The 7,329-nt window shown below is 40.9% G+C and overlaps 1 non-coding gene across 1 annotated transcript; it reads left to right on the forward strand.

Moving 5' to 3' along the window:
- The first annotated feature begins 3,358 nt into the window (after window positions 1-3,358).
- On the forward strand, window positions 3,359-3,431 carry Trnak-cuu (transfer RNA lysine (anticodon CUU)). The gene has a single exon. It is a non-coding gene; the product is annotated as a tRNA-Lys (tRNA).
- Window positions 3,432-7,329: the final 3,898 nt, after the last annotated feature.

The following is a 7,329-nucleotide window of genomic DNA, read 5'->3' on the forward strand; positions in this document are numbered from 1 at the left end:
TGTCCAATAGACCTTCAATTATTAACCCATCAATTAGCAATCCATTAATTGGGTCAGAGCCTTCAGGACTCAATCACTCCTAGAAAACCTGGCTTGTAAGTTTGCTGTGTTGAGGGTGGTGATGGATTGCTGGTTGTCAATTTGACTATATCTGGAATTAGCTGTCCAGAAAATGGAGGACACATCTCTGAGGGACTTTTTGTGTGGTTTAAAGTGGGTGAATCCACTTATAGCCTGGAACTTTGAGGTAGGAAGACACAAGCTTTTGATCCTGACCTTGAGGCAGAAAGATACACCTTTAGTCTTGGCCACACTTTCTTCTAGAAGCCTAGGTACAGACATGGAAAACAAGATGGACGTTCTCTCTTGGCCTACTTGCTCTTGCCTTCCTAGCAAGTCCTTTCCTTCACCGGCATTAGAGCCTGCTTCTCCGGGATTCCAGCATCTACTAAAGACCAACTGAGACATCCACCCTCATTGACTGAGCAACTTTCTGGGTTCTTGAACTTCGTGTTCATAGCCAACCATTGTTGAACTAGCTGGATCACAGCATGTAAGTCATTCTAATAAATCCCCTTTCTATATATAGAGAGAAAGATTCATTCCATAGTTCTATTTCTCTAAAAAACCCTGACTAATACAGGGGTCAAGTCACCAACATACAAGCCTCGGGAAGAAATTGCACATCTAAACTACAATACCCAATGAATACCATAATCCTTGCAATTGTATTAAAAAATCATTTTAGTTTCATGTCCGCTAAACATATTCACCCATGTGCTTCAAATCATCTCCAGATTAGTACTTAATACAATATAAATGATACATGAGCAGTTATTTTACTTATGGTATATTTATATCGCAAAATTTGTTTATTTTTCAAAAATTTTGACTTTTACTCTTCCAATTTTCTTTTTTTTTGAGAATTTCATACATGTACACAATGAAATATGATCATATCTACCCTTCATTTTCTCCTTTCAGATTCTTCCACAGCTGCCCATCACATTGCTCTTCCAATTCCATGGCTTGTGTTTTTAATAACTGATCAAGTTCTGTTAGTGCTTCCCTTAATGTGTGTGACTATGGGGCCATCCACCGGAGTGTGAGAAACCACAAAGTGCCCACATCCTCCACAAAGAAAGATGAGTAATTGTTGGTGCAAGAAGAATTACTCATTGTCAATAGCTCCTCAGTATGGGGTGGGGCCTGGATATCTAGCTCATCAATGCTTGGAAATCATTGGCTGACTTGGCTGATTTGATCTTCTGTGGCTCTTCTTCAGATCACCACCATTGCTATGAGTTCATGATTATGATAGCCATGTTACAAACAGAAGGCAACATTCACAACACTTCTCTCCATCCTCCAGTTCTTACATTATGTCTGCCTCCTGTTCCATAGTGTCCCTGAGCCTTGGTGGTGATGGGGTTAATATAAAGGTACCATTTAGAGCTGAGCCCTTGGTCTTAGTTCTCAGTACTCTGACCAATTACACATCTCTCGATTGATGGTTACTTACTGCAAAAAGAAGCTTCTGTGAGGAAATTTGAGAAAAGCCCTGCTCTATGGGAATAAACATAAATATTTAGAATCTGATTTGAAAGCAAAACCATTTATCAATGGATCTATCCTAGGCTTACTCCTAGGGCTCATGACGTTTCTAGCTATGAACTTCTGACCAGGATTACAGTGCATGAAACTTCTTTCTGTGGAGCAGGCCCCAGATCCAATAGGAAAGTGATTGGTTATCCCATAACAGTCCTGCCATTATTGCACCAGGGTACACATCTCACCTGGCAGATCAATACTGAAGCATGCCGGGTTTACCCCTAAGCAAGATCATTGATGTCTTTTCTCTCAGAGCAGACCACATAGCATGTTTCAAAGCTATGAATGATAGCCAGTATAAAGGAAGTCTCCCCGTTGGTTTGCAACTGATTTCTTATATATCCTGCACCTGAATGAAGTGTGTGGCATCTTCCGCAATAGGGTCTTGTAGATGTATCCAACCTTCTTATTAAATAATAAACACAGAACCAATGCAAAGAAGAAAGCCAAGAGGTCAGAGCTAAGAGCTAAAACCTTACCCTTCCTCCTGCAGTGGTCCTACCTCTCCGAACCAGAGCTACCCCTGTGTTAAAGTCTTTATATAGAGTTCCTGTCCTGCCTTCTCATTGGTTGTAAACCCAACCACATGACCGCCTCCTCACAGCCTGTCTGTATAGGCCTCCAGGTTTTCCATGATTGGTATTAAGATTAAAAGCATGTGTATCCAATAATGGCTGTATCCCTGAACACACAGAGACTTACCCAGCTCTGCCTACCAAGTGCTGGAATCACAAGCGTACGCCACCACTGCCCTGCTTTCCTATGGCTTGCTAATAGCTCTGACCCCCGGGCAACTTTATTTATTAACATACAAATAATATTTTAATACAAATAAAATATCACCATATTTCCCCTTTTCTATTTTAATAAAAAGGAAAAAAAAAGAAAAAGCTTATAACTAATATAAGAAAAACTATATACAAAAGTACAATAACTATATACAATATATACAAGTAATAAATACCTAAACAATGTCTAGTCCATTTGTATTTGACAAATTCAGAGAAAATAATTTCATTATCTATCCTATTTTTGTAAGTCCAAAATGTATCCTAATTAATCTTCAACTATAACTAACTAAACTTCAACTATAACTAACTAATCTTCAACTCCCTCAGAGACCCAAGAAGGAAATAATATTAGCTAACAAAAATAAAAACAGGAAGTGCACATAAGCAACTTCCAAAAAATTTGTGAGTTGACAGAAACAGACAGCTGTCTGGACAGTCACCTGAGGTTTCTCCGAAGTGCTGGGGCATCATCTTCAGCCTATAGGCTTAGCATATCTGACAGACTCATTTGTGAAGTAGGATGTACACAAGGTCAACAGTTCAACCTCACATTGAGTGAGAGTAGTCCATGTACCAGAAACACCTGAATTCCACTAGTGTCATGTCATGATTCAGGATTTTAAATTCTGGAAATTGTCGATGGTTTTTTAATTCAGCTGTCCATTCTTCTTGACTGTGTATATATGGCTTCATCTCAGCATCCCATTCTTCTCCATATCCCTCCATCAAATGCCAGTCTACTATTGAGAGGCGTGAGCTTAGTTACTCTTCAAGAATAACTGTTTCAGCTGCTGTTCCATTGCACATCAGAGGCCATCGGCCCACTGCCTGTTCAGCTGCCTTCGAAGAAAAGGGCACTGTACCTTTTTCGAATTGCGAAGGCCACTTCAGGGATGGTGCCATATTGTCCTGGCCTCTGAAGATGCCTTTTGATAAAGCCCTAAATAAATAAAGTTGCCCGGATAGCTCAGTCGGTAGAGCATGAGACTCTTAATCTCAGGGTCGTGGGTTCGAGCCCCACGTTGGGCGCCAAATGTAGATGTATCCAACCTTCTTATTAAATAATAAACACAGAACCAATGCAAAGAAGAAAGCCAAGAGGTCAGAGCTAAGAGCTAAAACCTTACCCTTCCTCCTGCAGTGGTCCTACCTCTCCGAACCAGAGCTACCCCTGTGTTAAAGTCTTTATATAGAGTTCCTGTCCTGCCTTCTCATTGGTTGTAAACCCAACCACATGACCGCCTCCTCACAGCCTGTCTGTATAGGCCTCCAGGTTTTCCATGATTGGTATTAAGATTAAAAGCATGTGTATCCAATAATGGCTGTATCCCTGAACACACAGAGACTTACCCAGCTCTGCCTACCAAGTGCTGGAATCACAAGCGTACACCACCACTGCCCTGCTTTCCTATGGCTTGCTAATAGCTCTGACCCCCGGGCAACTTTATTTATTAACATACAAATAATATTTTAATACAAATAAAATATCACCATAGGGTCTTACCATGTAGTGATGGTGGATGAATAAGGGCAATAGCAAAAGGTTGTTTCAGAAATTTCTGGGGCCTCCTTGACCAGCATCTTCTCGGGAGGCATCCTGTGCCTTGTACTTAATAACCATGTCTTCTGGAAGTAACTCTGTCCACCCATGCCAGGTAATTCAACTGTGGCTCTTTTTAAAGCTGTATTTTATAATTAGCTTACAAACCTAAGGCATTTTCATACATCCTTCATTTTTGTTAACCCACTCATTACCACTACCTCTTACCCCTTCCCTACACCCCTCCTGCTTAATCCTTTTCCTTTCTTTTTTCCTTCCACAAGTGTTCTACTACTCCTCATCGTATTTTAAGGTAGGTTGTGAGATAGTAGGCTTCCATGTGGCCTTTCACACCCCTCCCTTTGGGATGTCCCTGTTTTCTCCCCATACTCCCACATCTTTCCAAAGAACTGTTGGTTGAATCCATAGGTGTAAAACCTGCAGTTATGGAAGACCATCTGTTTCTTATCTCCTCGTACTTGTACTGTATGCCTCTTGCAGGTTCATTTTATGTTCTTCTGGGGATGCTGGATTTCTCATTCATATCACCATCAAAATATACATCATTCATTGTGGTAATTTGAATGTAATAGGCCCCTATAAGTTCATAGGGAGTGACACTATTGGGAAGAGTGGCCTTGTTGAAATAGGTGTGGCGTGTTGAAGGAAGTATGTCATTGTGGAGGCAGGCTTTGAGGTCTCTTTTGCTTAATCTTTGCTCAGTGTCACAGTCCAGTTCTTGTTGCCTTCTAATCAGGATGTAGCCAGCACCATGTCTGCCTCCATGCTCCCTGCCATGATGATAATGGACTGAACCTCTGAAAAGGTAAGCCACCTTATAAATGTTATTCCTTTATAAGAGTTGTCATGGTCATGGTGTCTCTTCACAGTAATAGAAACCCTAACTAAGACAGCCATCTTCCTGGCCTGGGGGCACACTCAGTAACTGTCTCATAATTGAATGTGTTAATGAGTGGTACAAGAGTGGGAAGCTTCCTGTCCTGTTTGTATAGATGACAATGACCATTAAACCTTTGAGATTCCCAGAAAGACTGAGGATTTGAGGTGCAAACCAAGAGACTTAAGTTGAACATGGTCAGGATGAGAATGCATGTCTAGGGGTGGTAGCCACTGTCCTGCTAGCATTGAACGTATATCATAAGCCTTGAAGAAAAGCATCACTCTTTCTGGCATTATATTTTCAAATTTGACAGCCTAATCAGTTGCTGGCTTTCCTATTGCTGTCATTGCTGCCCCAAATTGTAGCTCCCACACTCCCGCTATCGCCACTAAGATGATGTGTTCCTCTTGCGTGTCAAATGGAGATACTTTTACTTGTGAAGTGAGACCCTGGGAGAGGATTAGATGTCTGTTTGTACTATGGAGACTTGGGATCGTTTCAATTTGGGACCACATAAAATCTTAGTGATGAGTGTTCAAGACCTGAGTTTGGACTCAGAATGTGTCTAATTCCTATGTCTTGATGAACCTCACACTGCCAACAAAATCTAAGTTTCTGCCAATCAAATGGCATTCAACATTCTAGGATTACTTACGGTTTGCCCTCCAGGCAGATGAAAAAGTGAAAGCCCATAGCAAGGGCTTCCCTGAAGTAAGGGACATAGAAGTTGTACTATTTGCCATTTTGCTCAAACCCCATTAGAGATAATCCAATACTTCTAAGGTACAAGTGAGGCTGGGGAATGCAATCTTTCTTACTGTGCACTTCTTTATATCCATCCAAAAGATAGTGAAATGAGGTGAGATAAAAATTCTAACAGAAAAGGACTTTCTTTAGAGCCTGAAGTTATTCTGAAAGAAGTTTCATCTCTACTGTCCTAGTAAAGGAGAAACATGCTATGTGGTGTCATCGTTACAGCATTCCACTCTCAAAGTTCTTAGAGGCAAAGGTTGACAGTGAATAGCACAAAAAAGGATCAAGTAAATGAGACATAAATAATTTAAATGATTGATGCTTTATAAATAAAATCAGTATTGTCTAGATCCTAATTTGTCTTAGATTCTTGTTTGGATAACATATTTCTAGACATTTGCAAGGTACACCTTCCCCTGTCACACATCATTCACCTCTGACCAAGTAAGACATGGACTCTAAGAACCTCGTGATCCCTTGAAGGTTTGCCCAGCATGGAGGCTCCTGAACTACATTGCCTCTCCACCCAACTGGTCTTAGGTGTCACCCCTTCTGCATGCAGTTCTACTCACATTTTGTTTTTCCAAAGTTCCATTGTAACAGTATCACATTCACAAATTCCTTTCATTGTTAAGACCAAAAGAATATCAGATCAAAACAAAACACAGTAAGACCTTCCATCAAACAAAAGCGAGGAAGGGGAAATCCCACTTACTGGGTATTTATGTTTTCAGGAGTGTAGGAAATGTCATCATAGATTCTGAATACTAGATATCCACATCAAAGCAGAGGCAGTGGCTCTTGTCCCCACCTCACAGGTGGTAAACATGAAGGCTCAGCCAGGCTAATGACTTTCTCAGGGACACCAGTTCCCGAGAGAAAGGGTAGAACTCAGAATCACACACCCAGATGAGCAAGTACAGTTTCCATCAAAGAAACAATTGTTGGCTACCAAAACCAGAGCTCAATTCTGAGCTAATTTGCACAACTCACTAAGATTCCAAAGTTATCTTCTTGTAGGTTGTCACTTTTTTAGGGTTAAAGAAACAAAACAGGCCAAGCATAGTGTGACTAGATGCCTTCACTTCAGTCTCTAAAAAGGATTTTATTGAATGGGTGAGGATTGCTCCATAAACCTCATCACCTGTCAGTGTAGCATCTACAGCAGGAGTTTGGATCACATCACATCTTACAGTGGGAGCAAAACAAGGTGCTCTGCTCTACTGTGATCCACTCAGGGTGATAGGTGACAGCCTTCTGCCCTTGAAGAAGCAGGCAAGCTATGGTTTCAAAGCAAGCCAGCCCGACAAACTAACATATCTTGTTCTTATTTATTTAGCCAGGAATCTATTGACTTTGGAGAAATGCACACTGCATAGGATAGATAATGAGAATTAGAAGACATCAAACAAAATCATATCTGACTGGGTAATTACAGATAATTCTAGAAGCTGAAAAATGTCCATTTCCTCAGATGCAGGTACAATGTGCTGAAAAAAGAGGAAGAACATAATAAACAAAGGATAAGGCTCCTGGTTATGGAGTTTGGGAATAACTAGTCTAATGACGATGCCCTACTGATCTTTCAAGGACTTTTCTGCTACCTAAGCCCAGAGGAAGCCATCCAGCACATTTTTCACACCTACCCCCTCAGTAGGCAGAACTGATAAATCAAAAACGTACCTCAGCCTCCTTCCCAACATAACTCCTCAGCAAGAACAGCTGATCCGAGA

Source organism: Peromyscus californicus, unplaced genomic scaffold (assembly GCF_007827085.1).
Source record: "Peromyscus californicus insignis strain IS unplaced genomic scaffold, ASM782708v3 Scaffold_4__1_contigs__length_199733344, whole genome shotgun sequence".
NCBI lineage: Eukaryota > Metazoa > Chordata > Mammalia > Rodentia > Cricetidae > Peromyscus > Peromyscus californicus.